This window comes from Lagenorhynchus albirostris, chromosome 4, assembly GCF_949774975.1.
Source record: "Lagenorhynchus albirostris chromosome 4, mLagAlb1.1, whole genome shotgun sequence".
Classification (NCBI taxonomy): Eukaryota; Metazoa; Chordata; class Mammalia; order Artiodactyla; family Delphinidae; genus Lagenorhynchus; species Lagenorhynchus albirostris.
The window spans coordinates 67951123-67966315 of record NC_083098.1 but is presented as its reverse complement, the minus strand read 5'-3'; the positions used below and the strand labels follow the sequence as shown (position 1 = coordinate 67966315).

Here is a 15193-nt window from a genome sequence, read left to right as displayed (position 1 = left end):
CTTCTTTCTTTTGCTACTTACTTTTAAGAGGTTTGTATTCTTTTCTTAAAACAGCTGAATCACTGCAACTTTTATTTTCCCAAACACCTAATGAAGTTTTATGGCAAAGACTAATTTGTGCTATAAAAATACCACCGACAATTTAGAATGAGGCTCTTATCTAAGTAGTAACTTAAAAAGTTATTTAAATTACCTGTATTATAGGAGAAAATACTTGTACTTAATTAATATGCTTGTTAAAAGACCCTATTGTATTAGTAGCAGACAGACTTCATATTTAGGATTCAATATTAATATTTGAAAATTTTCTAACTGAACAACTGAATAAACAACCAAACAACAAATACTCTTAGGTTCTGCTTGTTATATAATTTAATAATATCCATTTTCATTTTGAATTTAAGATGACAAACTGCAGTGTATATGCTGATATACTTTGTTATGAATGTTTTCTTAATATTGATATGTGGAAAAATATTATTGATATTTTATTTTTTTATATATGCTCTGTGTATATATGTTTCTATGGTAATATTGATTTTTAAGGTGATACTTTTTCATGGAAAATATCAAAAGAAAATATAGAAATATAGAAAAACAAAAATATATAGAAAAACATCAATATTCATGATATATAAGTATATAAGAGATAATATAGAAAAATTCAACAAAGTTTATTGTATCACACAGGAGAAGGAAAATTAAAAACATCTAAGATAAGCTTGCAATAATTTTTGCAGAGTTTTAGGAGTCAGTAAATTGGTGTATAAATGAACACTGAAATTTTTAAGAGGACTTTAACCTAAATCAACCAAATGGTGTGGCTTGTTTTGAAAAGATGACAGCGGGAAATAAAATAAGGAAAATTAGGAATTTTAAACAATTTAGTGAGGCTACTGAATTTGTCTTATACTCAGTTTTTTGAGTGTCTTGTACACAGTTTTTTCAAAATCACTAAAGTTGTATTTAATCTTTTCTTTCTACTGTCTGTAATTTCTTGTTTGGGTTCAACAGATAGCCTGTTTTGGGGACAGTTGAATCAATACTTTTCTCTGTTCCTGTGACACCTTAGTTCCAGTATGACTTTTATAGCCTTTGCCTTTTCTTTTGAGGTTTGATTTTCCTCCTTCGTGATATTTCCTCCCTAGGAGATGACCCAAATATTCAAGAGGTTAAACCTCAGCATTTACCAATGCCACAGTTTTGGTTTTGCAGCTTCCTTCTTCTCACCCCACCCCATCACTTCTAGCCTGATTTGGGATGGAAATTGTGGCATCTTTAAGTAGAGCTTCCTTCATTTAGCCAGTTTACGGGGATGACTTGTGTTAGAGAGAAAACAGTACAACAACTAACCACCTATATAGAGTATTTCTGAGCAAAAAATCTTTACTTTAGCTTTACTTTGTATCCTGCTGATAATTTGTCTTTTTTCCAAGGCATACAGTTTCACACACATTACACTCAAAAAGTGTTTGTCTTCTCTCACAGTCCAGCATTTCTCTTCAGTTCTTTGTTTCTTCTTTTTAAAAATACAAAGTACATATTACTTATTCAGTAATCTTCTCTGCTGGTAGATTTTCTTTGAAATAGATGGGGGAAGCACACAATTGGAGAGCCACTAGAAATGAGTGTTTGGTAGTGGGAAGCAGCCGCATAGCACAGGGAGATCAGCTCGGTGCTTTGTGACCACCTAGAGGGGTGGGATAGGGAGGGTGGGAGGGAGGGAGACACAAGAGGGAAGAGATATGGGAACGTATGTATATGTATAACTGATTCACTTTGTTATAAAGCAGAAACTAACACACCATTGTAAAGCAATTATACTCCAATAAATATGTAAAAAAAAAAAAAGAAATGAGTGTTTGGTTAAACCAATCTTATTTTATAGCACTTACAGACTTTCTCACCATTCATATTAACCATCTGAAGTTATGTATGTGATTGTCTTTATGGAAAGACATGCAAAACAAGTAATGTTGGAAATTAATATTTACAATTAATTATATAATCTGCTATTTTGTCTTTTTTTACTAAAAGAAAAAAGTACTATCTTTCAGCATTTAAAATGAACAAAAGCCTTTAAATATTTAGTTATAAATAACTAAATACATTTTGCAACTAATATTCAACTGAGTGCATATTTTAATATGCTCACACTTTGGCTCCTATTATGTAAATAAATAATTACATATTTTAAAACTCATGCTGAAATTAACCCATATGTTAAATTTTAGAAATATCACAGAATGTCAAGATATAAATTGATTCCCAATGCCTCAGTACCTTTTCCAGTTTCTGATACATAGGAGACATTCAGTTAAGGCATATTGAATGATTGAAAGAAAAAAGGAAATATGGTCAAAATTTAATCCTCTAAAATCATTATGTTCATTGCTAAAATGATAAACAAAAGAAACTCTTGTCTACACACAAGACCTTATTAATTCAAAGGGAAGATCTGTGGTAAAAAAAATATAGATTATATGAATTTTAGTTTTTCCAAATTGATGTTGTAATTGTATTCCTCAAGAATGCTAGAATGGTCCTAGCAACCAATTTGTTTTTCATATTATTCTTCTGTATGCCTCCATATAATGTATCAAGTATTGTCCCTTTATAAGAGGAATGTCAGTTATCTAAATTCTCTTTTTTAGAATGATAGTTATAACAAGAACAATAAAATTCTTCCTTTCTTTCTCCTTTTTCTTCCCACCAGTTTCTTTCTTTTTTCTTTTCTTTTCTTTTTTTTTTTTAGATATTTGAAATACAGTTTTATTCTGATTCTAAACAAAAAGAAATGGGAGTGACAGTAACAAATAAGATTCCACCACTGAATATTGTGATGTGACTGTAGCAGTCTTATATTTGGAACTCAAGGAGGAAACAGCTGTGTTCCAAAACACCTAAATATGTAGGTCCAAAAAAATGAAGGTTTTTTTTTTTTTTAACTGCTACATTCACTCCGAAGCCCATTCATCTCCTTCAGCATCCCAAAGATTAAGCACATGTTCTGCTTAGCTATATAATAAAGTGGCAAACATGCTGCACCACTGATATCACAGGACAGTTGCCTATAAAACTAGACTTCTGATGCTGGGCTCCAGCTTCACTTTCTCACAGGTCATCATCTTCATCCGGGAGGGCAGTTGGCTGAGCAACCTCTAGATCGTGCTCTTACTGCGCTGCCAACGCTGTGTCCATGATCACCTCTGGTGGGGCGAGAACAGGCATGGCAATGAACTCCAAGTTAGGGTCTCCCATCAGTTTTCTAGCCAGAGGAAGGGCTTTTCAAAGTTGTAGTTACTTTTGGCAGAAATGTCATAGTACTGAAGATTCTTCTTTTCGTGGAAGACAATTGACTTTGACTTAACCTTTCTGTCCTTAATATCCACTTTGTTGCCACATAACAAGATGGGGATATTCTCACACACTGGTACCAGATCTCTATGCCAGTTAGGCACGTTCTTGTAAGTAACTCTCGATGTTACATCAAACATTATAATGGCACCCTGAGCTTGGATATAATAGCCATTTCTCAGTCCACCAAGTTTCTCCTGACCAGCTGTATCCCATACATTGAACTTAATAGGTCCTCTGTTGGTATGGAACACAAGGGGATGGACCTCAACACCCAAGGTAGCTACATACTTCTACTCAAATTCACCAGTCAGATGACGTTTCACGAATGTAGTTTTACCAGTACCACCATCACCAACCAATGTAAGTTTGAACTGAAGTTGGGGTTCTCCTTGGGCAGCCATCGTGATGTTAACGCGGGCGGGGGTGCGAGGGCGCACCATGGAGACGGTGTCTGGGGCGCTTCTCCCCCGCCCGGCTCCCCCGGCCCCCAGGGCCAGGCTCACGCCTGCTCCAAGCGCAGACCAGACGGAGCGGAGGCCCGCTTGGCGCGGAGGCCAGGGGCCAGTTTCTTTCTTAAATAGTTTCTACTTGACAGTAGCTTGCACCTAACATATAATTCATAAAACTTTTTCAAGTGAATCAGTAATTACTTAATAGTTAATTTAAACTTTTATTGTATGTCCCAAATATGAAATATTCATAAAAATTGCTATTATAAGTTTGGAAAACAGGAAGCGTAGGTGGACTATATACTTTCTTAGAAGTTTTCACCCTAAATTCTCTCCTATTCTTGTCTAGCTGCTTCATATATTTATGGAAATTATTCTCAACTAGTTTATATCATTTGCTTTCAAGACCTCCCTCTTTTATCTTCCTTTCATCACACAACGTCTATCGCAGACCAGGCACTATGCTAAACACTAGGCAGAATGCTAGGATAAAAATTCTGCCATAGAGGAATTTAGCCAAATGAGGCTCAAGGTCCCCAAAGTTACACTGTTCCTAGCTCAGCAAAGCAACTGAGCACTTCATGTTCGCAGTGCACCTAGAAGACATGCCCATCCCATAGCGGCTGATGTTTGTAGGGGGTGTGTGGGGGTGTATATCTTCAGGGAAGGTTTTCTAGAGGAGATGACTCTTGAGCTGAATCTTAAAGAATGAGTAGACTTTAATGAGAAGGGCAATAATTTTTGGCAGATGGGACAATGTAAGATAAGTAACTGTTACCGTTAATATAAAACCAAAACACTTTGGTGTTTGCATGAAAAACAAAACACAAGAGTGACAGGAGATGAACCCATTTCTATCTAGGGTAGAAATCATGACTTACCTGTATGCTGGGATTCTTCTGAGCCCTAATACTCATCACAGTGTGGAGCATAAAGATAATAAACTATTTTAATGTAATTAACTAATACATTAATAAGAAATACTTGTTTGAAAATCTGCAAAAACCAATTTTGACTAATTTAAGTTGAAAAATGAAGCCTTTTGTGGCGGGAGGGAGGGTGGGAAATACAAAGTAATAGTTCCAGAATCAAAAGAAGAAAGGTGAAAAACAGGTCTGAAAAAATAAGATCCAGTGATCTAGTGAACAAGAGTTAGTGGACAGTCTCTTAAGTACTCTGCGTTTGGATGAATCATTTACAAAAATGGTCCATCTGATCTAAGTCCTGTAATGATCTGGGCTAGAACATCAGGACTGCATGAAACTAGAGCTGAGTAGTTGCTGCACCTTTTAAATAGGGTCTGCTCTTTGCTATTTCCTGTCATTTCCATTACTTATTTTATTGTACTTGGTTCATTATACTCTTTTAAAATATCTCCTGGCTTCTGAATATACTTAAATTTACAACTCTTGTTCTAGAGTTTGTATCTAATCAATGCTAATAGGTGTAAAAGCACTCTAAATAGTTACTATATATATATTTTTTATTTTCAAAATATGTAGCATTAAGTTCTTGCACCAACAATAATTCTACCAATAGAAGTTTATCAGTACGTATTATGGGTTAATCAGTGTGTTAAGTGCTGGGGAAAAGTAGAGTTCGGCCTTATGGATCTGGTGGTCCCGTGGATAAGGCAAATAATAAACACATTAACCAATACATATAATCATAAATGATAAAATGCAAGAAGAAAATAAACACAGTTGTACAATAGAAAACAATACAAGGGCTAGCTTATATAGGTATGATAAAAGACTGCTCTCAAGAGAGGGTACTTGAAACCTGAAGAATGAGAATGAGACAGTCAGGCAAAGAGCCTGGGAAAGAGCTTTCAAAGCAGAGAGATCATTAGCTCCAAAAAGTGTGAGGTTGGGAAGAGGTTGGCTTGTCCTAATAACTGATAGAAAGTCAGTGTGTTTGCAGTCAACATGGGGGAGAGTGACTTAGACCCAATCTAATTACCAACCAGCAATTAGTACTATTAATACCATTAATAATGAAGCAGCAATTTCTTTCAAGTTTCTAGGATTTAAGAATCAAAATATGTTTGCAGAATGAAATTTAATAAAGTGATATTTCTTTTAAAATATATATTTTTGAAAATATTACATTCTACAATAACATAAAGGTAAACTTATATCAAATAAACCAAATATCAAATGGCATCAACAGCTAGAAAGAATAAATACATATATTTATAGTGGATTAATAATATGTAAGTGTACACATGATGCTAATTGTAAGGAAACAAGATGAATTGAGAGTATTAAAAAATTAATTGGATTGGCAAAGTTAGGAAAATATTTGATTTAGGAAGTAAAATGTTATTACAGACATAAATAAAGTTGGGGGATTAGTTTACCCATGCTCACTTGCTTTATTTGAAATAGTAAGATTATAGAACTAATGCACTTAAACTTAATTCAAATAAAATTTTATAAGATCCTCAAACTGAATAGCATAAACATGTGAGGTTTAAAGAGACATGGAATATAACATTTTGTTTTTAAAATATACTGCATCTGTATGGGAAGAGAAGTAGTGAAAATGTGAAGGGTTTTTTTTTTTTCCCAAAGTGTTTATTGCTAAAAAGATCTTATAGCAAACTTGATCTATGAGATCTAAAGAGTTAATTTTCCAGATAAAATGTTTCTAAATTCTTGTAAAATCAATTGAAATACTATGAAAGAGCATTGTTAATTTTCTTGTATTATACTCGTTAATCTTATGAAGCTAGAAAAAAAGCAATCAATTTGCTTGGAAAGTACTTCATTCAGATTTTGCAATTTTAACATAATAGTACTTCGTTAAAATGATTAGTTAGTATAGGGAAAAATCTACATAAACTTTAATGTTTTTGTTTTATTTTTGAGGAATTTCTCAAATGGTAGGAGATCACAATTCCTGTGAATGTTGTCAATTTTTAAATTGCTTAAACTTTTTCAAAATCCTGCTATAAAACCCAAATTCTTTTACACAATTAAATACTTATATGGTAGGTTCATTAATGGTCCCTCAAAGAAATCCATAATATGTTATTATAAATGGCAAAGAGACTTTGCAGATTTGATTGAATTAAGGATCTTGAGTTGGGGAGATTATCCTGGATTATCCATGGAGACCCAATCTAATCATAAATATCCTTATAAAAAGGAGGCAAGAGGTTAATGTTCGAAACAGGAGCTATGACAACAGAAGCAGAGATTAGAGTGATGAACATTGAAGATGGAGGAAGGGGCCACTAGCCAAGGAATGCAGGTATCCTCTAAGAAGCTGGAAAGAGCAAGGACATAAATGTTCCCTAGAGCATCCAGAATGAGCACAACTCTGCTGACCTCTTAATTTTAGCCCTTAAGACCCATTTTGAACTTCTGACAATTTGTGTTGTTTAAAACCACTAAGTTTGTGGTAATTTGTTATAGCAGCAGTAGAATACTAATACAACTTGCTATAATATTTTTTTCTGAAATGATTAATATAGTTTAAAAATTCATTTTTTTACTTAGGACATGGAGTAGTAAAGACATAGTTTTGTTTTCTAAATAAAGATTATGGTGTATTTCTGTAACAATATTTTTAAAATGTAAACATAGAAACCTTCCCTGTCATGGATTGACTGGATGTGGGATGCACAGCATGTTGTTATAGACAAAAGTCATTTTAATTCTATAAATATACAAAACCCAAGGCAAACTGAAGTCAAGTTAGTGTTTAGTAAAATCAGTTTTACTGTATTATACCTATCTACTATTTACATGAGGCAGCAGAAATAGTGAATGGGTAAATAAGTGGTTGATTATAAATATATGAGCTAGATGGACAAGATGAATAAATGTAGTGAATTTCTGTTTAAATTTTCTTATACTTTAAACAAACAGGAAATTTTCACAATAACTGACTTGTAATACTTGAATGAAATCCATATTTATGGACTTCCAATTCTACTCTGTATGTACTAATTTAATTTAGTTTTATCAGCCCTTAATGAAAACCTACTTGTTTCTTAAAACATTGCACAATGTCTACATGCCCCCTATAATATAAATATGACTGTTTTCTAACTTCCAGGAAACCATAATCTTCTCATTATTCTGTAATCCTTAGAAGTAATCATATCAACATAGAATCAGACAGGGAAGGAACTAATATTGCTTAGTTTTTGTTTTGTTTTATTTTGTTAATTTTTTAACATCTTTATTAGAGTATAATTGCTTTACAATGGTGTGTTAGTTTCTGCTTTATAACAAAGTGAATGAGTTATACATATACATATGTCCCCATATCTCTTCCCTCTTGCGTCTCCCTCCCTCCCACCCTCCCTATCCCACCCCTCTAGGTGGTCACAAAGCACCGAGCTGATCTCCCTGTGCTATGCGGCTGCTTCCCACTAGCTATCTATTTTACATTTGGTAGTGTATATATGTCCATGCCACTCTCTCACTTTGTCACAGTTTACCCTTCCCCCTCCCCATATCCTCAGGTCCATTCTCTAGTAGGTCTGTGTCTTTATTCCCATCTTGCTCCTAGCTTCTTCTGACCATTTTCTGTTTTTTTTAGATTCCATATATATGTGTTAGCATATGGTATTTGTTTTTCTCTTTCTGACTTACTTCACTCTGTATAACAGTCTCTAGGTCTATCCACCTCACTACAAATAACTCAGTTTCGTTCCTTTTTATGGCTAAATAATGTTCCATTGTATATATGTGTCACATCTTTTTATCCATTCATCTGTTGATGGACACTTAGGTTGCTTCCATGTCCTGGCTATTGTGAATAGAGCTACAATGAACATTTTGGTACGTGACTCTTTTTGAATGATGGTTTTCTCAGGGTATATGCCCAGGAGTGGGATTGCTGGGTCGTTTGGTAGTTCTATTTATAGTTTTTCAAGGAACCTCCATACCGTTCTCCATAGTGGCTGTATCAATTTACATTCCCACCAACAGTGCAAGAGGGTTCCCTTTTCTCCACACCCTCTTCAGCATTTATTGTTTTTAGATTCTTTGATGATGGCCATTCTGACCGGTGAGAGGTTTTACCTCGTTGTAGTTTTGATTTGCATTTCTCTAATGATTAATGATGTTGAGCATTCTTTCATATGTTTGTTGGCAATCTGTATATCTTCTTTGGAGAAATATCTATTTAGGTCTTCTGCTCATTTTTGGATTGGGCTGTTTGTTTTTTTGATATTGAGCTGCATGAGTTGCTTGTATGTTTTGGAGATTATTACTTTGTCAGTTGCTTCATTTGCAAATATTTTCTTCCATTTTGAGGGTTGTCTTTTCGTCTTGTTTATGTTTTCCTTTGCTGTGCAAAAGCTTTTAAGTTTCATTAGGTCCCATTTATTTATTTTTGTTTTTATTTCCATTTCTCTAGGAGGTGGGTCAAAAAGGATCTTGCTGTGATTTATGTCATAGAGTGTTCTGCCTATGTTTTCCTCGAAGGGTTTGATGGTGTCTGGCCTTACAGCTTAATTTTTATTAATATATTTTATAAATATATTTCCTCCTCTCTGTGCTAACTGCTTTCTACTTCAATTAAAACAGAAACCAATGCAGAATAGAATAGTAAGTGATATGGAGACAAACGTTAAGTGGCTGTTTTCAGGTATTCTTCATGGCAATGATATATTTCTAATTATTACTTAGGCAGGTGGCAGGTCCTATCACATTTTCCCTATTTTTGCCTTATCAAGTTCTCTCAAGCACAAGAGCATAACATAGTGGTTAAGAGTAAGAGCCTTAGAATTTATGTTCTGATTTTGCTAATTAATAGCTGTTTTCTAGTGAAATTGTTTTACTCCTCTGTGAATGAGTCTCTTCACATAGAAAATAGGGATGATAATTCACACAGTGTCTATGAAAATTAAAATCAAATATATGTAAAAAGGTTGTACAGTGATGGCCATGTTAGAAATTCTCAGTATATCATAGCTATTAAAATTAATATGGCTCTGGCATCTCATCCATTTCTGAAGTTTTTTGACGATCAATACTATCATGTACTGGGGCTTAGAATTATGTTATGCTGTTAACTTATCCCAGGGAGCCCCAGGCATCATAGAGTTATAGCCTTCTCTTTTGCTCTTGACTATTGGTATAATTTCACAGATAAGACTTTTGTCTTAGTTCCTCATTTTTTATTTCAGATCACCTCTGGATTTTTAGTCTTTCTCAGAGCTAGTTACAAAGGCATCTGTCATCTGATTTAGTTCTTGAACCAGTTCTCTTTTATGGGGTTGCTCTCTTTCACCTAAAAGTGATACTAAGACACATCAAGCAAGCAGATTTTCTGAATCTACCCTCAGCTCAGTTGTCTCTGTGGGTTCTTTTATCACGTATTTCCTGCTCTGCGTCCCCTTCGGACTTAACCTGCTGGTACTAGAAATTGCATGAATCACACCCAAGCTTGCTATGGAGTTTGAGCATTGCATCTTTTAGTTTCATACTTTCCTCACTGCTGTTAGCTTTTAGTACTAGATTATTTACCTCCAGACCCATTTCTCCCCATAGATAACAATAGATAAAGAGGTGTCAATGTCCTCAAATACCTCCAGGTGGAGCCTGGCCATGTTCATTTATTTCATTCAACAAATATTGGTTCAGCCTTTATCATATGAGTTTTCATATACTGGATCTAGGATCCACTGGATCTGTACTGTTCACAGTGGAATTTAATCATAAAGCAAACTAAACCTATCTGTTAGTTTTTTTTTGTAGGTGAACAACCTAAGACTCAGAATAAGTGAAATAGTTAATGATTATATAGTTATAACTCATTGACACCTAATTGTAAGCTGAGTTGTCAATCCATCATCCTACTCTGTTTCTTTAAATTTCAGAATAGGTTTCTATAGCCTAGAGACAGAAGCAGTGATTAAGGCATAGTCTCAAAAATATAAAAGATTCAAATATATCCCCTTTAGTTGATATTTGTCATTCTAATTCAGTTCCTCATTTTAATTCACATTCTTCCAGGAAGATTTCAAAATTCAAAATGGCCCTCATGTGACTACTGGATTATTTTGTCTTTGTTTGCCTTCAGTATAGCCTGTAATTAATACAATTACATACATACAATAGCATATTGAGTTATCAAAAAACCCAACTTTCTCAATATTATGAAAGAACAGTCTTTTCTGTGCACACAGCTAGATTTCAAGCCTCATGGCCTTTCTCATAAATTTATTTCAAAATTGCCTGGAGAAAGCCAATAAGTGAACATTTTTGGGGTGTGCAATTTGCTTTTATGTTCACTATAAGCTAACTATTTACTTTTGGAAGCCTTTGTCAGATATGTATCCAAATTTCTGTGGCAAATCCTTTCTCGTTTTAGTTTTTAAAGCAGCTTGAAATAAGTTCAGTACTCAGTTACATTGAGATTTCATAGTTGCTAAAAACCATCTGCAGTTAAAAACAAACAAACAAAAAACCCAGCTAATGTACTTATGGAGAAAATAGAAGAATGCATATCTCTCAAAAGGCAGAACACAGGATTTCCTTTAATGTGATTTTTCTTGACTTGTTCTCTCCCCTATTCTTCTTATACTTAGAGAAATCTTTGCTGTTAAGTTTATCAAGACAACAGGGAAGGCTCAGAAGGAAGATCATATTCAAATTTGTTGGAAATAAAATGCATTTATTTCTACAACAATGCTTTCTTTTTTTTTTTCTTCTGTATTCATTCTGATTGCTCAGGCACCAATAGAACTGGTAGCTGGCTACTTGTGTGTATCAGAATCTAACAGAAATTGTTCTTATGGCCATATTTTGGTTTTATCCTGATCTGTTACTTATCGAGCTATCTACCCAGACTCATCAAGGCTTAACTTCAAGAAAAATGCTTGCCTAGTAAAAGAATATTATTGGGGAGATTATCAAGGCAAAGCTCTAAGAATTCCTGATTCTACTTTATCATGCACTCACTAATACTCATATTAAATGTTTTCAAATATCAAGCTCAGATCTCATAAATTATGAATGACTGCCCTGCAACAGATGGCATGTGTTATTCTTTTTAAGAATGAGTGATAAGTGTAAAGTGAAAAACATAAGCTATTCTTTGTCTTTAGGACTGGCAATCCTTCTGTCATTTATCAATGATGGCCTACATTTGTGATTAACACTGTTTCTAATACAAAATTCAAGAGTTTATGATGAGTTATATTACTTGACTGAATCTCACCAGCTGCTGCTCCTTGGGGGTATCAGATGGTATTTTCTAAAATGTTGAAATACCTTATCTTTATCATCAGGCAGTAGCTTGAACACTGGAGGAGCTGTTCACTAAAAATCCCATTTATCATTGGTTCTAAAAGTGCTCAAGATTCAGACCTAATAGGGACCAACCTACAAAGGCCATTTTATTTTACCTAAGTAATGAAAGCCAGAATCTTTTTTGCCTCATTGACGGTTAATAGAGATGAAGAGTCTCATTGTGTACCAGAAATATCCAAATGAATCTAATGCTTTAGAAATATGATTTACCTCTTCAATGTAAGCACTACATCAAAGTTATTTTGACTCTTCAAATAACTAATACACACATCAGAATTAAAATAGTTTGTGGCATGTAATTAGTGCTTGATAAAAGTTTGGTATTATTTTAGTCTTTCATACAATATGGATAGAGTGTTTAGCCTATTGTTGAAAACACTAAATAATGAAATTCTGAATACCAAGCTATAAATAATATTGCACATTCCCAATTTAGGCTCTTGAGAGCCCACCTGGGTGTGTTTTTAAGAGTTAAAATTCTGACATGGACTAGTATTTATCTATCTTCGAATACTTTCAGTAGATTGTCGACTTTTACAGAGACTCAAGTCCAATTTTATATTAGTGATGGTTGCCAGGTAACCATTTGATGCAAATAGTTCATTAAACATTTAGCAGCTCGTTCTCTGATTGGAGTGGAAACTGGAGTGACTTAGAAGCTGAAGGCCCAGGAAATGATTAAGAAAGAATATCTTAGAGTGTTTAATAAAAATAAACTATAATTCTTCTACCTGATTTTCTTCCTCTTTGTCAAAATTAAAATATAAAGAAGAAAAATTGCTGGAGAGAAATGAGGGTTTTTTTCCCCCCTAATAATAGATATTGTTCTCTGAGCAAGTACCAAGTGCTGACACTATGCTAAATACTTTGTATTCAATATCATTTTATCCTCATAGCAGTTTATTTATGTTGTATAATTCCCATTTTAAAAATAAGGAACACAAGAATATAAATTAAGTCCTTAGTTTGTCCAAATTCCCATGCCTAGTAGATTGGTGGGGAGAGAGGGTGGGTATTTGAATACAGGTCCCTTTGACTCATGTGATTTTGTTCATTTTGTTAAAGGCTGGTAAAAATATCTTCTTGTCGGAGAATTGAGAAGCCTAACCAGCTACCTTTTACAAAATATTTTACTACCCTCTAGCCTGATGCCTAAAAATTAGAGTTGTGTGTGCTGAAGTTAGCTTGACTTGAAAAGAATTTCTGTCAGGAGGTAGGAATCATTGGTAGGAACCTGTGTTAATACAAGGAGGGAGAGAAACTGCAGTTAGTGAGTGGGGTGATCACTATCACTGATTCTGTAAGTCTTGCTCTGAACTGAATCTGATTTATAATGCTTTGTTGCTGTTAATAATTGTTAAACTTTTGCATTAGTTTTCTACTGCTACTATATCACAACATGGTGATAATTTTATTCTCTTACAGGTGTAGAGGTCAGAAGTCTAAAATAAGGGTATTTGTAGGAGTCTGTTCCTTTTGGAGGAATCTGATTCCTTGACTTTTCCATCTTCTAAAAGCCACATGCATTCTATGGCTTGTGACCCCTTCATCCATTATCAAGGCACATCACTCTAACCTCTACTTCTGTCCTCAGGTCTCTTCTCTGACATTGAATCTCTTGCCTTTCTTTCATAAAGACTCATCATGGGCTCACCTAGATGATTCAGGATTATCTTAATATCTCAAAATCCTTAACTTAATCACATCCATAAAAGTTAACTTTATGATGAAAGGTAAAACATTCACAGGTTCTGGGGATTAGGGCATGGACGACTGAGGAGGGGTCATTATTCAGCCTTCTACAAATTTGTTTTAATTAAAATGTGAATTTTTATTTTAAAAAGAGTACAATTCAGTATAGAACACATGTGAAGTTCTATTGCTCTGTTTCTTAAAGACCAAGTATACCTGATTATTGAGTATCAACAATTGCAGAATGCTCATAGTATCAATATCTAGGAGAAAATGGGCAGACCATGGCTAATTTAAGACTGATGGATTACATTGAAACCAATCCACTTGCCTTTTTTCTTCTACAATAAAATGTCTTTTTTTCTGGTTACATAAATAAAGAATAAATGATCAAATAATAAAAATAGTACAAAAATATAAAGGAAGATGAAAGTAAAGTTTACTTCAGTTTCTTTAACTGGAGATAAATTCAACTAACTTTGTAATTACCATTATTTTAGGCATTGCTTTATGCATATATACACACATGCATGATTTTACAAGGATGGAAGTTATATATATACACACACACACACACACACACACACACATATAAGCACACACATATATATAAACATACAATTTAGTGTATGTTCTTGACAGTTCTTCCTATACTGAGGTATCCTTTGGAGATTTTTACATGAATATAGATTTATATATGTGTGTGTCTGGGTGTGTGTGTATGGGATCATATCATACATGCATCTTGCTTTTCTCATTATATGATGTCTTGTGAAGTTAGCCAGAGTCAGCTGGTATAACTTTGATTCTTTTTAAGGACTTTATAATATTTCATGGGTTGATGTAGACAATGTATTCAGTCATTCCCCTATTGATGGAAATTTTTATCTTGCTTCATATGTGATAAGATGAATGATCTTTACCAGTAAGATGATCTCGGTTGGTTTACTAAGAATCATTTGTGTTATCTTACTTTTCAAACAGCAGTGAGACACTTTCAAGCTGAATGGGATTGAACCTGTGACTTTTAATTCTCCACCAAAATGACTGACCCAACACCACTGACAAATCTTAGCCTTTGCTAACGTTTGAGGCATGTGTTCTATGAATCTGTATAGTCGCTTGATTTGGAGAGTTTTCATTAAATAAACTTTAGAAGTATCTGTGACAGGTAGTACAACTACCTTAATCAAAATACCTATGGCAAGAGAACCAAAATAACTTTGAACTACTCAGAAACAGAGGGACTACTACACATGTGAACTAATTTCTGTAGTGACACAAGGCTGGGAGGGTTTTCTTTTGTTTTTGTTTCTTAACTTAATGATATTCCTTAAGCATTTAGTAGCTACCTCCTCGCCATCTTTTTCCTCCACCGATTTACTGGTAACATTTTATCAAAACCATCTGAAA

The 15193-nt window shown here is 34.1% G+C and overlaps 1 protein-coding gene and 1 pseudogene across 9 annotated transcripts in view; one reads left to right on the top strand and one right to left on the bottom strand.

Moving 5' to 3' along the window:
• The window catches only part of ADGRL3 (adhesion G protein-coupled receptor L3), an 854596-nt gene that overhangs the window by 454637 nt on the left and 384766 nt on the right, over positions 1-15193 (top strand). The window lies entirely within an intron of this gene.
• On the bottom strand, positions 2974-3764 carry LOC132519331 (GTP-binding nuclear protein Ran-like; annotated as a pseudogene).